Here is a 17,540-nt window from a genome sequence, read left to right on the forward strand (position 1 = left end):
CTGGTGAAGCAATGCCAGTGATGGACATATCACACGTTGCCTTGTTTCCACACTGTTCCATACTATGATCTTGAAAATTACAGTTTCTCTTTAACTTTTCCACTCCCTAAAGAAATCATTTGTTGATTCTTCTGGCTTTTCCCACCTGATAGACTGATAGTCTGGCAAAAACCTCATTGGGATTCTTCACAAATAAACTGTCCAACTTAAATATAGATGGGTGAAAGTTTTCATATCCTTCTTAATATTCAAAAAAGTTGCAACTCACACAGCCTAATAGTGTTCATACTTGTTCTGTATATTGTCTCCATAATCATCAACATAACTCATGAGAATCGTACGCCAGTGCCACCACTCGGCAGCTGTCGGTGAGCTGGGGTCAATGTCTAAGTACTAGGGCCTCAAAGCTATCTCCATGTTTGACAATTAAGTTGAGTAAATTGTTGTGAGGAAGAAAATCTTTCCAAGCTTTACTCAACTTAATTGTACAGTTACAGTTTTAAAATGGCAGCAGTTAGAATTTCAAAGAAAGGCACAAGGCAGCAACTAGAAGCTGATTGGAGCGAGAGGTCAGGTGACCTGAGGAATGGCGGCAGCCAAGATCAACTAAATGTGAAATGCAAGTTCATTAATAATTAAGAATAACTTTGTAATATTACATGAACCAATGTTGATGCCCAAATAAAAGTCTCGAAAACAGACTTGAATTTGGAAAAAAAAGGCTGATAATATTATAAAGAGCACAAAAATTGATCACAAAATCCAGAAAGGTGAAATAGAGGAATAGATTGCGATAACGTGCTTTGGAAACTAATGTTAGTCATTGTTTTAAATAGATTCAAGAACTGGCTGTGGTGAACTGCTGTACACTCAGTTATCTGGCTCTGTCCCGTTCTGTGACTGTACCTGTGGCTCCTCCCTCTTGACCCTGTATAAAGGCTCCAACACTCTACCCCCTCCCCAGAAAATTTGGGTCACAGCACAGGATGATGGTCAAGTTTATTATAAATAAAAGCCTATTGTTCTGTAACTCCAGTCTTTTCAGTTATTGATAGCACATCACAGCCCCTTTAGGTTGAAATAGCCTTCAGAAGCAATAACTAACAGAAGTATTACATTTACTCTGAATATCAAGAATCAGAAAGGAAAACAAAGTTTAAATGTCAGTTCCACTTGCACTGGCTGGGAATCTCATAACCAGGTCAAGTAGCACGTTATTGGTGAGGTTGAAGCTTTTCACCTCATCCAGAATGTTTGAAAATACACATTTGACATAACAGGGCAGTAATCCACAATACTCAGGGTGAGTGTAAGATTTATTGCTGGATTTCAGCCATCAGTTGTCCTACAGTAGTGTAAAGGTCACTCGAAAGAGCAAGACAATATAAAGCAACTGGAAGATCTCAATAGGGCACTGGAGAGGTCACAGCTGGATTAAAGCATCCTGTCTGGTTGCCACACTTCAGCAAGATGGTGAATGTCCTTGAGGGGATGTGAAATCAATTTGTTCAGATAGGTCCAAGGAGAGATTTCAACCAAAAGGTTAGAGCAGAGAAACTGGGCTTGTTTTCCTTCTGGCAAGATAGGTTGAGACGAGATGTGATGGAGGGGGACGAAGGTCACAGCTGTCTATCTAAGGATGGAAGAGAAGCAGTTCCCCTTGACAGTTGGTTTCTAGGTCAGAGACTCTGATTGAAAATGGACTGAAAATTCAAGGGAAATGCGGGAAAAAATGCTAATCATCTGGAGCTCACTGCTCTCAGGAGGATGGAAATGAAATTTCTAGTTTCAGAAGGAAATTGGATAGGTTGAAAGAAATAACTTACCTGCAGGGTCATGGGGACAGAATGGGAAAATTAGACTACTCAGAGTGGTCAGCAAAGAACCAGTGGCAACTCAATGGGCAGAATAGTCTAACATGTCCAACTAATGCTCACACCAAGAGTCATCTCATCAAAGTTGGATTCCATTTAATATTCTCAGCAAAGCAAATGAGGAAATGAAGTTCCTAATACAGGAGCTGTAACAAAGGACAAAGAATCCAACACCATAAGCAGAGGGATTGTTGTTGTGGATCTGTCCTCACACACTGCTACTGGGGAAGAGTCGTCAGCTTTCTCACAATACTTACCACCTTTGCTTGATGTTGGCATTTATCAACAAGAAATGTGTCATTCATATGTATCAGCATTGATGGTCAAGCCCTTTATAAATGAGAGCAAGAACATTGTTGCAATCCAGGTCATTGAATGTACTTAAGGCAGAGATTGATATTATATCAATAGAGAGAGCGGGGGTGGGGGGGGGGAAGGGATCTGCAGGCCTCAGAAAGTTGCTGTGGGCTGCCAGTGCCATATTTTTTAGGTACTACAAGACTTGCAGGAATAGCAGCTACCCCTCTACCATCAGACTACTCCACAACTAACTCAATCAGGGACCTATTTAAGGACTCTTACTTTTGCACTTTATTAATTTTTTGAATCTCTATATAGCACCGTTTATTTATTTGTTTGTTTACAAGTCAAGTCATCAAGTTTATTATCATCCGATTGTACAAGTACAACCCGAAGAAACAGCGTTCTCCGCTCCTCAGTGCAAAACATGCAGACACACAACCAGACTTAACACATATACAGACAAATAATGCATATGCAGGACAGGTATTTCATCTATACAAATAAATAAATATTGTTCTGTAACTATGAGAATCTCAAATTGTTAGTGACATTCTGCATTCTCACTGCTTATGGGAAGAAGCTGTATCTCTTCCCCAATTGGAGCAGCTGGAAGATGCCATGGTGCAGGTTGAAATAGGTCCTCAATGATTTTGTGTGCCCTTCTCAGACACAATGTGGGGGGGGGGGGGGGTGGGAAAAGGGGGTGGAGGGGGTGGGATGGGTAGCAAGACTCCAGTGATCTTCTCTGTCATGCTTATGGTCCTGTTAATTGACCTCCAATCCATTTCTCTGCTGAAACTGTACCATACTGATGCTGCTGGTTAGAATGCTCTTGGTGGAACTTCTAAAGAAGGTTGACATGGGTGGCCAGTAATCTTGCCCGCTTCAATCTATAGTCAATGTTGCTGCGTCCTAACAACTGAGGATATGTTGTAGGTGTAGAATAGGCCACTAGTTAAGTGAACCCCAAAGAACTTGGTGCTCTCCACTCTCTCTACTACAGAGTTGTTGATATGGTCATTCCTGATTTTTCCTGAAGTCCATGATCATCTCTTTCATCTTGCTGCCAGTGACCGAGGAGGAGATGCTGTGGCAGGCTTTGTGGGAGGATCTGGAGGTCTGTGTGTTCTGCCATGGATGTGTCATGGAGCCTGGAATGGCCGTGTCAAGTGCATGGCCCAGAGATTCTGGAGGTTGTGGCATCTTGGAAAGCGGGGCCCTGTGGTGGATGATGGGGTTGGCGAGGAGGTCGTTGGACTCATAGCTTATGAGCTCATATGATAATTTGAACTGTGTGGCAGTTCTTCACTTCAAGCTATTAGTCTTTTTTAAAATCTCAGTCTATGAAGATGTAACTTGTTTCTCTAGTGACTACTGTCTAGTTTTTTTTAAATCTTTTGCACTGTTTTTTTATTCTCTGTGTAGGTATGTTTGAGTCTTGTGTAGTTTTTTTTCTTTTGTTTGTCTGGTGTAGGAATGGCGTAGTCTTGTGTTGTTTTTGTGTAATCGCGTGATATGTAGGTACATTATGGTTTGGAGGAATGTTAACTTGTTTATTACTGTTTTAATGACAAAAAAGTCATCATATTGTCCACGATGAAACTCAGGTTGTTACTCTCACGCCATTTCACAAGATTTTCTACCTCTTCTCTGTACTGCGATTCATCGTTGAGCTGATGAAGCCAACTACTGTTGAGTCCTCTGCAAACTTGATGACACTGTTGGAGTTGGATCTGGTGATACAGTCGTGGGTCAGTAGTGTGAAAAAGAGCAGGCTGAGCACACAGCCCTGAGGTGTGCCAATGCTTAGCGTGAAGGTGTTTGATGTCCTACTACTGACCGAGACAGACTGTGGTCTTTCTGTTAGGAAATCCAGGATCCAGTTACACAGATGGATGTTCATTCGCAGCAAGGACAGATTCCCTACCAGCCTCTGGGGAATGATCATATTAACCGTCGAGCTGAAGTCAATGAACAGCAGCCTGTCTCGAGTTGGTCCAGCACGCAGTGAATGACAAGGCTATTGTGTACAGTTTTTTTTTACTGCCAATAAATGGTAATACTGCCTCACCCACAGGAAAAAGAATCTCAGGGTTATATGCACTGTTCCCTTTAAGCTGTGCACATGTCCGTGTGCATAAAGGAAATTAATGAGCATACAAAAGGTTAGTTACCTAAAATAATGTAGTAATTAATAATTAGACTTATTGAAAATAATCTCTTAGCTAATTGTTTCTGTTAACTATTTAGTCCGTTTTTCAAATACCACTAATTTACGTCACCTCACCTTTCCTGTTGTGGTTTGTACAGTTGCAGCACGGCTGCAGCCATGTTTGCTAATGAGAATCAAATGCTCTCAATTGAATGGAAGTTTTAGATATAGTTTACAAAGAATGGGTAAGTATCAAAGACTGGAGAGAGAAAAAAAATAACTGAGTGTTGATATTCTGTGCAATTTCATGCCAAATATTTTGTAAACCTACATAAACTGTTGTACGAGAAGATTTTCACATTAGGCATCTGGATTGTTTGTCCACTAGCTTTGTAATCAAATGAGTTTTGGTTTAACCATTTCCAGCAACAATTAATAAATAATAATCTGTGAATTGTTGGGTGTTATTATTAATTTATTTAGATATTGCATCATATAAAAAATAAGAAATATTCATTGATGTTTTATTTAATGGAATCACAAACTGAACAAAATAGTTCAATATATTTCTTCATAGAATGCGATCACACTTGTATTATATTAAAACATGCCAATACAGTTTTATTAGCCATGAGAGATACGCAGTGCCAACATTATCTTGAAACAATCACAAGTTTACATTTGTACAAGCATTCAATGCGTACGTACTTTTGTCACAAGGAAAAAAAATTGCATAACATAAGATTTTTGCGCATACTGACTACTAAAAATTAGAGGAAACATTGGTTGCATGTGATGTCATGTATGTACTCTGACAATAAATCTGAATTGGAATCTGACTAGTCAAGCTATCAAAGATTATGCAGATAAGGCAGGTGAATGGAGCTGAATGGGAGAATTGATCAGCATGGAGCGGACTCGATAGGCCGACTGGCCTACTTCTGCTCTTATGGTCTTATGGTCTTATAAAGTCAGCACCTGTAGAGATTGCTCACTATCTGTATCTCCACCACAACTACAAATCTCAATGATGGTGTCATCAGGTTATCAATACACTAGGTTGTGTCTCATGGATTGCAAATAGAATTTATTAATTTAACGTGGAATGGACACAATGTTCCAAGTAGCTTCCACCAAGCCAGCAGTAAAACATAAATATGTTCCACATTAGTGAAGCAAATGAACCAAATGTAGGGTTGGCAGACATCCAGTCCTTGATCTCAGTAGACAAATGCTCAAAATAAGTCCTTTTGCGGCTCTCAGCTCATATAAAGAACGTAATTTCATAATCCAAATTTCTGTAACAGATACTGAACTTGATGTTGGAATGTGCCAAATGTTAGAAGAAGATAGGAATGCAAGCCTCTCAGATAGAGTCATCAAGGGAGATGAATGAAAATATGAAATATCCATTGTATGGACTGGGGGCCAGCCAGCTTACCAGAATACTTTGCCATATCCTAAATAATCTTTGCTAGTTTGGTTATCTTTTTAAGATGAATTCTGGAAACTATGACACAGTGTGCAACCACTGAATTATCATATTTATTTCTGGGACGAGGTGATTGTGTTAACAGAAAAGTTTAGTCATTTGAGTCTGTCCTGAGCTGACAAGCTTGAACAGTAAATTTATTGAAATAATTGGAAGAGACTAATCAGAAAATGCTGAAAGGACGATTACGAGGAAAATCTGGAATTGGGTGCATGGTGCAAAAATGAGGGGTGACTTCAGTGATGGGGGGGAATGAGTTTCAAAAGATGTAGCATCACATGGTGGCATCTGAGGGTCCAACAGTAATCATGGGCATAATAATGCTCCAAACTGGACAATGGTTGAAAGGAAAGTCATGGTCGATGTCAGCAAATCAGGTAAACAGAGATGTGAACAAATTTCTTCACAACTCTTTGCATCAGAGGGCTGAGGATGGGGTGGCATAATGCCGCGTCTAATAACCATGCTACCTCACAGCTCTAATCATGCAACAGGTTCCATTCTGGCCTATGGTGCTGTCTGTATAGGTTTGATACTGACCTCTGGTGATGTACGTAGAGGTTCGATACTGACTTCTAATGCTGTCTGTATAGAGTTTGCTTGATCTCCATGTGACTGTACCTCAACAAAAAGCCCTGGAAAATCTGGACAGTAAAGATGCATTCATCAGGATGCTCCTTATCGACTACAGTTCGGTATTTAACACCATCATCCCCTCAAAATTGATAAGCAAACACCAAGACCTGGGAATCAACATCCCACTGTGTAATTGGGATTGATTTCCTCAACTCCAGACCACAATCAGTGAGGATTGGTAAGAACATCTCCATAATCTCCATCAGTACCAGAGCACCACAGGGCTGCATTCTTTGTCCCCTGGGCTACTCACCTACTATGTGACTCAAAATAAGAAACATACCATTTACAAATTTGCCAACAATTCCAGAGTCATGGGTTGTATAAAGAAAGGTGATGAGTCACCCTACAGAAGGAATATTGAAAACCTGGCTGAATGGTGCACCAACAACAACCTCACACTCAATGTCACCAAAACTAAGGAGCTGATTGTTCATTTCAGGAAGGGAAAGCCAGAGATATACAATCCAGTGATCATTTTGGGATCAGAGGTGGAGAGGGTGAGAAAATTTAAGCCAAAAGAGATGGGGAAGATCTTATTTCTTTTCCTTCAGTATTCACTCAGGAAACAGGCACAGAGTCGTGAGAATCAAGGAAAACAAGCAAAGAGGTCATGGAACCTATACAGATTCAAGGGGAGGAAGTGCTTTCTGCCATAAACCAAATAAGGGCCTGACAAGATATTCCTTCAGACATTGAGGGAGGCTAGAATAGAAATTGCAGGGGCTCTGCAGAAATACTTAAAATGTCCTTAGCCATGAGTGAGGTGCTGGAGGATTGGAGAGTAGCTGACATTGTTCTGCTGTTTAAAAAAGGCTCCAAAGGTAACCCTTGAAATTATAGACGGGTGAGCCTGACATCAGTTGTAGGTAAATTATTGGAAGATGTTCTAAGAGATTGGATATACAATTATTTGGATAGACAGAAACTGATTAGTTATAGTCATGATGGCTTTGTGCATGGTACGTTGTGTTTAACCAGTCTTTAGTGTTTTTTGATGAAGTTATCATGAAAGATGATGAAGGAAAGGCTGTGGATGTTGTCTACATGGACTTTAGTAAGCCCTTTGACAAGATCTAACATTGGAGGTTAGTCAGGAAGGTTTAGATACTAGGTATTTATGGTGAAGGAGTGAACTGTATTTAACATCAGCTGGACAGAGAAGCCAGAGAGTAGTGGTGGATGATTGCTTCTCAGACTGGAGGCCTGTAACTAGTGGTGTGCCTTAGGGATCAGTGCTGGGACCATTGTTGTTTGTCATCTACATCAATGATCTGGATGATAATGTGATAAATTAGATGAACAAGTTTGCAGATGACACTAAAATTGGAGGTGGTGTGGACAGTGAAGATGGTTTTTAAAGCTTGCTAGAAAACTGGACAGAAAAATGGCAAATTGAATTTAATGCAGACAAGTGTGAGGTGTTGCTCAAACCAAGAAAGGACATACACAATAGGGCACTAAGGTGCAGTAGAACAAAAGGGCCTGGGAATACAAATACATAATTCCCTGAAAGTTGTGTCACAGGTGGTGTTAGGTCTGCTTTGTTCATGAATGAGTGAGACAAACACCAGGCTGAGTCGAAATCAGGGTTCTTTGTTCTTTATTACCGGATTGTAACACTTGCGACTAACAAGTTAGTCGGAGAATGCATTCTGCCGTTATCAGCAAAATGGTGATTTTTTATACCCTTGGATACATGTTTAGAACATCATCATATCATTACTTGTCCAATGACTAAAACTGTTGCTATCCTTTCCCTGCTAGCTTCCTGCCTCTCAATCCATCAATGTCTCTCTTATCTTGTAAGTACAAGGATGCATTCTGTTACTCCTTAGTACTGGGTGACTCCTTCTCCGGTCCCATCTCATGATGTTTTACCTAACAGGAGTACAAGGACACCTCCCCTTCTTGTTACTGCCCTGTACAGGGTAACTCCCTACACATTCCCATCTCATGATGTTTTACCTTACAATCCCTCCTTTGTCCTCTTTAGAGGACAATCTCGCCCTGACTATGCTACCACCGCGTTACATTATTTCGCCTATTATTGCCAAGCTCTATACGGGTTCTGTTCACAGGGTAGTTCGGCTGGTGGGCGAGGGTTCCCCCAACCCTCCTTTGCGTACACCCCCCATCCGTCACCCCGATCCCATTGCCCGTTTACAAGTTTCATCCCATTTGCCCCCAAGCAAAAAACTAGCTAACCCCCCGTACATTAGTAAATTCCCAAGTTAACATATGGTCTACAATCTAATTCATAATACTTGTTCTACAATCTGATTAATAATGTTTGTGTTACAATCAATGTTATAATATTTGGGTTACAAGCAAGGTTAAAATTATATGTGTAAAATCTAATTCACAATCCCTCCTTCCCATCACATTCCCCTTCAGACTCCAGATCGATCTCAGCAACTTTCTCCGCCTCCTGTAATGTGAGATAGTCTTGCTCCACAGCCTGCACAGCTTGATATTTCGGAGGCAGTTCATCACGGTCAGCAAAGGCTCTCTCTATGGTCCTCGTAACCAGCGTTCGAATGCATGGAATACAACAACAGCCACAAGTGATAAAAATTGATACAGAAATGAACAAACCCAGCAAAAGTTGTCCTAACAATGTGCTCCATCTCCCAAACACTCCCTGTAATCAGGATAAAACAGGATTGGAGACTCCAGACTGGGCTTTTAATTCTTTCGCCAATGCCCTAAGTTTCGTTAACCCCTTAGTGAGTGATCCATCTGGCCCTGTGTTATTAGAGATAGAAGTGCAGCATAGATCTCCAAACATAGCACACACTCCACCTTTCTCTGCCGGGACCATATCAATCGCTATCCTATTCTGAAGTGTCATAAGGGAAGTTTCTGACAGTTGTTGATGTATTGCCTCAACAACGTCCCTGGTCAAATTTGCAAGGCGCTGAACATTATAGTGAATAAGGTTGATCCTATTAACATTTTTATTTACAGTGATGGGAAAAATTGCACTAAAAACAGGAAAGCTTTCAAACCCAGCTGCAATCTCATCGGCTAATTTAAATTCGTCCGGAATATTCCGGGCTTGGCCAATGGCATCAATCCATACCCCATCAGGGTTCCTTCCTCCCGGCCCCAAGAGTCCAACACTCCTCCTTTTTCTCCACAGCCAACTCTCTGTGTGGCGCAATTCTAGGGAATCCTCGTCTCCCTCCTGCATTTTGACAATCAGCACTGGCGCATTAAGGGTTACTAGAGCACACCGACCATCCCAGTTAGCAGGGAGCCAGTTGTACAGCACTCTTCCTCCACAAAACTCATCTGTGTAGTCATTCAATCTGCTACAAGTCTCCTTAGTTTCAGATTCATTTTTTTTGTTATGGGACCTCAAAATCATCCCCTGTATATGTTCATGATAACCAGTAACCTGTTTGGCTGCCCTGTCAGGCACCCATGTGGCGTTTTCCCTGCTAATAGTAGGTCGTCTACATACTGAATCAGTGTAACATCTTCCGGGAGCTTTAATTTCATTAGGATTTCGCTAAGGGCCTGATTGAACAGTCCTGGACTGTCCTTATAACCCTGAGGTAATCTAGTGTATGTGTACCGATGTGCTTGGTAAGTGAAAGTTAACCAGTCTTGCCATTCCTCAGCTAAATTCAAGCAGAAGAATGCGTTTGCCAGATCAATGACAGTATAGTATTCGTGCTCCGGACTCAGAGCCCTAAGTGCTACATATGGGTCTGGGACTGGTCTCCCGATGGTCTTGGTAGCCAAGTTAATCTCCCGGAGGTCGTGTACCATCCTCCAGTCTTTTCTACCCGGTTTGGGAACAGGCATGATGGGCGTGTTCCACATACTGTCAGGTGCCGCCCTTAAAACCCCTGACTCCATTAACCCTTCTATCGTTCCTTTAATACCCTCCTCCTGACTGGGCGACAAGCGGTATTGTTTTCTCCATATTGGTTTCTGCCCGGGGTTGGCCAATTCTAGAAATACCTCTCCTTTTATTACTCCCACATCATAGGGCCCCGTTGTCCATATATGTGGACTCAGATTAGAAAGATATTTGTCTGAGTCTCTGTGATCAATATTTTCTCCTTCTATGGCTCGGTCTCTTTCTACTTTCTCATTCACTACCTGGTCCCATGCTTCAATATTCAGTCTGACAAATTTTCCTCCCTCCGAGGTGGAATATCCCGGGATTTCTGTCTGCCTGTATTCACACCCTATCGCTTCCTTTACCATCGGACCCAGCTGTCGAGCGTGATGATCTTTGGCAATACCCAAGGTCACATGAGGCACACTTTCTACTCCTAAGCAGAACCACTCCATTTGTTCTTCTGTCATGACAACCATAGCAGCTATTCCCTCCTTACCTACAAAGATAAATGGACAATGTATCGTTTCTGTCTTCCCTTCTTTTAGAGAGTCCCACCTCTCCTCATATTCCTGGTCCGGGTGGATGGTGTAGTTTAATGTAACATGCATAGGATCTAGTGGATAATGGTAATCCCCATACCGAGGAATACTGGCCCTCCACTCAAAAAACTGTTTAATCAGCCCTGGGCCTGGTTCATCATACAGTAGCTGACTCCAGAAAATACTAACCTCCACAGAGTCTTCTGAAGCGTTAGATGGGGTCATTACTATAAACTGTCCTCCCCTTCTTATTGTATCCCCTGGGTATGTTAACCGAAGGCCCTTCTCAGAACATTGTATGGTTATTCCTAGTTTGGTAAGAATGTCCCTTGCTAATAAATTAATGGGGCAACTTGGCACAACCAGGACAGGCGTTTTAACCCTTTGTCGTCCAAATGTCATGTCGATGTTATCTGTATAGGGCTGTGTTTCCCTTATCCCGGAGAATCCTATTGTAGATAATGTTTTGCCCGAAAATGTGCTCCCTGGGGGTTTTTTAATCACTGTCGTAACTGCTGCCCCTGTGTCAACCATAAATTCAATTTTTTCTCCATTTACCGTCCCCCAAATTTTTGGTGGCTCCCAGGGAGGCGTGATTTTTGATTCTCCAGGGCACCTTCAATAATCAAATTCAGCACCTTCCTCAATATAGTCATTACACTGAGGTGCCTGGACTTGTTGATCACTCTGCCACCCCCCGATTCTCTGGGGCCCATCAATATGTCCACCCCTACCCCTTGCTTGTCCTCTTAAGTTTCCTCCTCTTCCCCGATAGCCTCTAATAGAGGGTAATCTTTTTCCCCTTGCTCTCCCAGCCTCCGGACAGTTCCGCTGGTAGTGTCCAGGATTTTGGCAGTACCAGCATACTGCATGTTCCCCTCTATACATTGTACCTAGCTGTCTTTCCCAACCATTTCTTACTTGGGGTCCCGGATTTATCACTGGCCCCATGACCTGTGGGACTATCTGTTGGGCCGCTAATTTAACCCCTATATGTTCTATGGCTCTCACCAATTTATCGGTTGTTTTGTCCACCTCCTTCTGGGACGCACTTTCTGACTTAGCATGCTCTGATTGACGATGTCGTTTGATTGCATGTGTCAGGTGTCTTTTCCACAAATCCTCTGACATTGTCTCTAATCCCACAATGTCCCTTAATTTTGCTTGAACCGTAGCAGGTAGTCCGTTTATTATCCCATTACGAAAGTGAGCCCTTCCTAAGGGGCTGTGGTCGGGTCTTTCTCCAGTCCCTGTTTCCCATAAGTCCCATGCTCGAGTGAAATACTCGTGTGCAGTCTCTCCTTCCTTTAGTTGAAGGGTTACCAAGACATCCAAACTATAGGGTGTAGGAAATGTTTCTCTAAGTGCTTCCCAAAATTTATTCCAAAGTGGGTTAAATTCTATTTCATCCCCCAATTTACTGCTTCTTACAATTTTCTCTATTTGCTTCAGGGCCCCTTCTGCCTTTAATTTTATCATGATAGTTCTGACATCTGCGAGTGCTAATTGTTCTTGGCAGGTTTCTCGCTCAAAACAAGAAATCCATGGACTAGCCCCATTACTCAACGGAGGTAGTTTTTTCATTAAACTCTCTAAGTCCATTCGTGACCAGGGTACATATTTTTGAGTTCCCCGTCCCGTGATCAGTAATGGGCATTGATATCTCAATTTTGGGGATTTCTGCTCCTTCTTTACTCTTGGCATGCATTTATTTATCCCACCTTGTTCTGACTCTTCTTCGTCACTGTCACTGTCCCTATCAGCTTCCAATGTCTCAGGGTCAAAGGTATATTGGTCACGTTCATCTCTAAGATAATCTTTTCGGCCATAGTTTAGTTGTTTCACATCTTTCTCTTTTGTCCTAACTATGTCCAGGTAGGCATGTCTATTTTTCTCCCTCCCGAGTCTTTTCCTTCTACTTTCCTCCCATGGTGGATCGTATCTCGTTTCCTCATCTGTACTACACTTTTCGTCCTTTACTCCTATTACCATTCCTTCAGCTTTAATTTCTCCTGACAGTGTTGTAGTTATCTTTTCCACTTCCTTCAATACACCTACCATTAAATCTTTTTGATCCTCACTGATCTGCCCCAGCACATTAATATCTCTGTTTAAGTTTTTAATGTTATCCTGAACCTTTTTCATGTTCCATTTCTGTATCTCTAACTCCTTTTCTATTTTCTTGGACTCCAGAGGGGTCTCTACATCTATTACTCCCCCTTCTATTTTTATTAAAGGGGCCTGTACCTCGTCTGATGTGTCCCTATTCCCGTGGTTCTTGTCACACCCCAGTGTCTCAATATCTGGATATAAGGGACGTGACTCCAGTATCCCATCTGGGGTGTCAGAGAGAGAGAGAGAGAGAGAGAGAGAGAGCATAGCGAGAGAAAGAGATAGAGAGGCAGATACACAGAGCACAAGAGATAGAGAGAGAAAATGCCTTGCACTGGCCCCACTGGGAGAAAAGTCTTCAGATTAACACTTTCGTTTCAAAGGTTTTAAAAGGTTCTCATCCTGTGATCACTGGTCTGGATCAGATTGGGTCTCCCACCACTGGGAACTATCACTCCTTCCTTCCCTCCCACCTCGAGTGAGCTACACGTCAGCCCACAATGTCTGCCCTGATCCCGCAATGGTGGGGGTGCGGGAAAAAGGGAGGGAGAGAGGATAAAACAGGATCCCATTTGATGCGGAGCTGGAATTGTGGGCACAAAATTAAAACCAAATTGTATTTCTCTGCCCTGCCCAACCTGGGGATTTCAGGGCAGCACCGCCACAGATTGGGATTGGGAGGGGGAGTGGGTGAGAGAGGAGGGGGGGGAGAAGAGAGAGAGGGGGAGAGAAGAGAGAGGGGGGAGGGTGAAAGGAGGGAGGGAGAGAGCAAACCCGGACACTTCGTGGCTGGAAACTGGAAACAGGCACTTTTCCTTTCCCTTCTGTGTTTTGTTTCTTCCAGCTTATCTAAGACACTACGTTTTAAAATTTTTGTTTCCCTCACCTGTCAGGAACATCTCAGTGCCCCCGGGTAACCAACCCCTCTTCCTCCAGCGGTCTACACATTTTCGGAGCATTTTTTGTTTTTCCAATGCCGCATTACTGGTATTTCGCTCCTCTAATTCCTGATTAATTTCCTTAATAACTTGGTCAAAAGTCTTAGCAGGCAACTGTACAGCCATAGCTGCGGGACCGCTTTCTAATGCCTGTTTTAATTTAGGTTCTTGTCCGTTTAGGGGATCTATGTCAACGAAAATTGCTTTTAAAAATGTCTCCTTGCAAGCTGGATGACTAATATCTTTTAAAAGAACAGTCTCTAAGTCTTGTCCTCCAATTGACTTCAGACTGTCCTGTATACTCTGATTGCTCGTTTTCCACTCTCTGTTTTCCCAAAGGGGTCTGAAAGTTAAATTACAACTAGAAAACCAAATATTTGGGCTATACTTTTGTCCTGTTTCCCTGTACCAATCTATGAATTTACGTAACTTTATCTCCTTGGTGATGTTGGGAATACCCTCATTTAACTTATCAAAAGTATTTCGAATAAACTGGGTGTCTCTTAGGAGTTTGTCAACTTTTTCATTAATATCTCCTACCTGATCCGGACACAGCTGTCGCAGCCTTCTGTCGTCGTTCTTGTTCACCAGGCAGGCGTCCCTGAGTACTTTTTTTGTTGTCTCAAGGTCTCTAGTGTCTGCTGTGGTATTCCACCACGGCGAATTGGGGAAATAAATTCTTAACTTCTCAAGTGTACAGACATTATCATACCTACCGGACATTTATAAGTCAGTCTCTCAGATACAATTGAGGCCAATAAGCCTGAACCTTTGTTTTCTTTCAAAGCCCAACCTTCACGTGGGAGATTTCTCCTCTTAATAACCAGTTTAGGGCAGAAAACTCAGGTCCTCAATTGTTTATAGACCACCTTCTCACTCTATTGGACTTTGCAACGACACAATAAAGACTTTTAAACTCTAGTAGTTTCTTGCGAAGCACTTAATAAATGTCATTCAAACACCTTAAGGACTTTTATCTTGTCTGTAATCACTTACGTGTTACAATCCTGGCATGCGACCTTCAATTGTGGTCGTCTAATTTGTCCGATCTCCAGTTCTTACTGACAATCATAAAGATTTTAAAAAAAAAAAAGAGAATTTTGTTAAAACAGGCTTCTCTGGACCTTTTTATCAGCCGGCTGAGATGATTGTCAGAAAAAACAGAAACCGTCGTCCAGTGTTCACTCACCCATCACGTCGGGGTCACCAAATTGTTAGGTCTGCTTTGTTCATGAATGAGTGAGACAAACACCAGGCTGAGTCGAAATCAGGGTTCTTTGTTCTTTATTACCGGATTGTAACACTTGCGACTAACAAGTTAGTCGGAGAATGCATTCTGCCGTTATCAGCAAAATGGTGATTTTTTATACCCTTGGATACATGTTTAGAACATCATCATATCATTACTTGTCCAATGACTAAAACTGTTGCTATCCTTTCCCTGCTAGCTTCCTGCCTCTCAATCCATCAATGTCTCTCTTATCTTGTAAGTACAAGGATGCATTCTGTTACTCCTTAGTACTGGGTGACTCCTTCTCCGGTCCCATCTCATGATGTTTTACCTAACAGGAGTACAAGGACACCTCCCCTTCTTGTTACTGCCCTGTACAGGGTAACTCCCTACACATTCCCATCTCATGATGTTTTACCTTACAGTGGATAGGGTTGTAAAGAGAGCTTTTGGCATATTGGCCTTCATAAATCAAAGTATTTGAATATAGGAGTTAGGATGTTATGATAAAGTTGTATAAGACATTGGTGAGACCAAATTTGGAGTATTGTGTGCAGTTTTGGTCACCTAACTATCAATAAAGTAGAAAGAGTGCAGAGAAGATTTACTAGGATGTTGCCCGGACTTCAGGAACTGAGTTACAGGGAAAGGTTAAACAGGTTAAGACTTTATTCCCTGGAAAGTAGAAGTATGAGGGGAGATTTGACAGAGGTATTTAAAATTATCAGAGTAGATGTAGATAGGTTTTTTCACGGAGGTTAAGTGAGATACAAACCAGAGGACATGGGTTAAGAGTGAAAGAGGAAAAGTTTAGCAGGAACATAAGGGGGATCTTTTTCAACAGAGGGTGGTGGAAGGGTGGAATGAGCTGACAGCTGAGGTGGTAAATGCAGGGTCAATTTTAACATTTAAAAAGAATTTGGACAAATAAATGGATAGGAGCGGTATGGAGGGCTATGGACTGGGTGCATGTCAGAGGGCTAGGCAAAAAAAAAAAAAGATTCAGCACAGACTGAAGGGCCAAAGGGGTTTGTTTCTGTGTTATAGTGTTCTATGGTTCTATGGTTTTAGGGAGTTACTATCTCAGAGGATCTTTCCTGGACTCAACACAATAATGGCATAGTGAAGAAAGCACATCATTGCCTCTATTTCCTCAGGAGTTTGCAGAGGTTTTGTATGACACCAGAAACCCTGGCAAATTTTGACAGAGGTGTGATGGAAAGTGTGCTGACAGGCTGCATCATGGTCTAGTATGGGGACACCAATACCCCTGAATGTAAGGCCCTCTAAAATGTAGTGGACACAGTTCAGGACATCATAAAAAAGTCCCTCGCCACTATCGAGAACATCTACAGGAAGCGCTGTGATTAGAGAGCAGCAGGAATCATCAAGGATCCAGACCAACCAGCACATGTTCTGTTCTCACTGCTGCCATCAGGAAAGAGGTATAGGTGTCATAAGACTCAAATCACTAGGTTCTGGAATGGCTATTAGACTCCTCAACCATAAACTCAATCAAGGATTCATTTAAGGATTCTTATTTGTGATTATTTTATTCTCTCTTTATTTCACAGTTTGTTTACATTCGCTATCTGTTTATAGTTATTTATTTGTTTACATATATGTGCTATGCACAGTTTTTTTTGCACTACAAATAAGTGATAATTCTACCTTGACCACAGGAAATAGAATCTCAGGGTTGTATGTGATACCATGTTACGTGCTCTGGGGATAAATCTGAAATCTGCATGGACTTTCTCCACGCCTTCCAGTTTCTGCCAGTGTCCTGAAAACATGCATGTTAACAGGTTACTTGGCCATCATGCATGAATGGATGAGAATGTGGAGAGAATGAAAGTGGGATTATTGTAACACTGTAAGTGAATGGTTCTCGTTGAATGGAAGAGCTTATCTCTTTGCTTCAACACTATATAATTTAATGACAGCTTTGAGAAATGCTACATAGATTGGTGTAGGAAAAAGAGGATGATGGTGAAGCTTGAAACAGGGTGGGTTTATCTACTTGAGTGATCTGAGACCAGATACCAGTTAGTATAACTCTATTGTGATCACACTTGATGGACATACAGCCGTAACTGGAACTACTAAAAAAATTAGAGGGTTATAAGGTAAGCAGGGCTTCGTTTTTTTTGGTAGGTATACATGGGTCAGTGCCACATCGTGGGCTGAAGGGCCTGTACTGTGCTGTAATGTTCTATGTGGTAATGGAATGGATGTCCTGGCTTCTTCAGTCTCCCAAACAAACTGACGAGAGAATAAAGCAATAGAGTGAAAGTTTTTCTTTCTTTCTTAAATTAGTAATTTTCAATAAAGAAGATACATCAAAAGTGAAGCTGCCTCTTTGTATTTAATTGGTCACTGAGGCAGAGAGCTTGACTGCCCA

Source organism: Narcine bancroftii, chromosome 8, assembly GCF_036971445.1.
Source record: "Narcine bancroftii isolate sNarBan1 chromosome 8, sNarBan1.hap1, whole genome shotgun sequence".
NCBI classification, from domain to species: Eukaryota; Metazoa; Chordata; class Chondrichthyes; order Torpediniformes; family Narcinidae; genus Narcine; species Narcine bancroftii.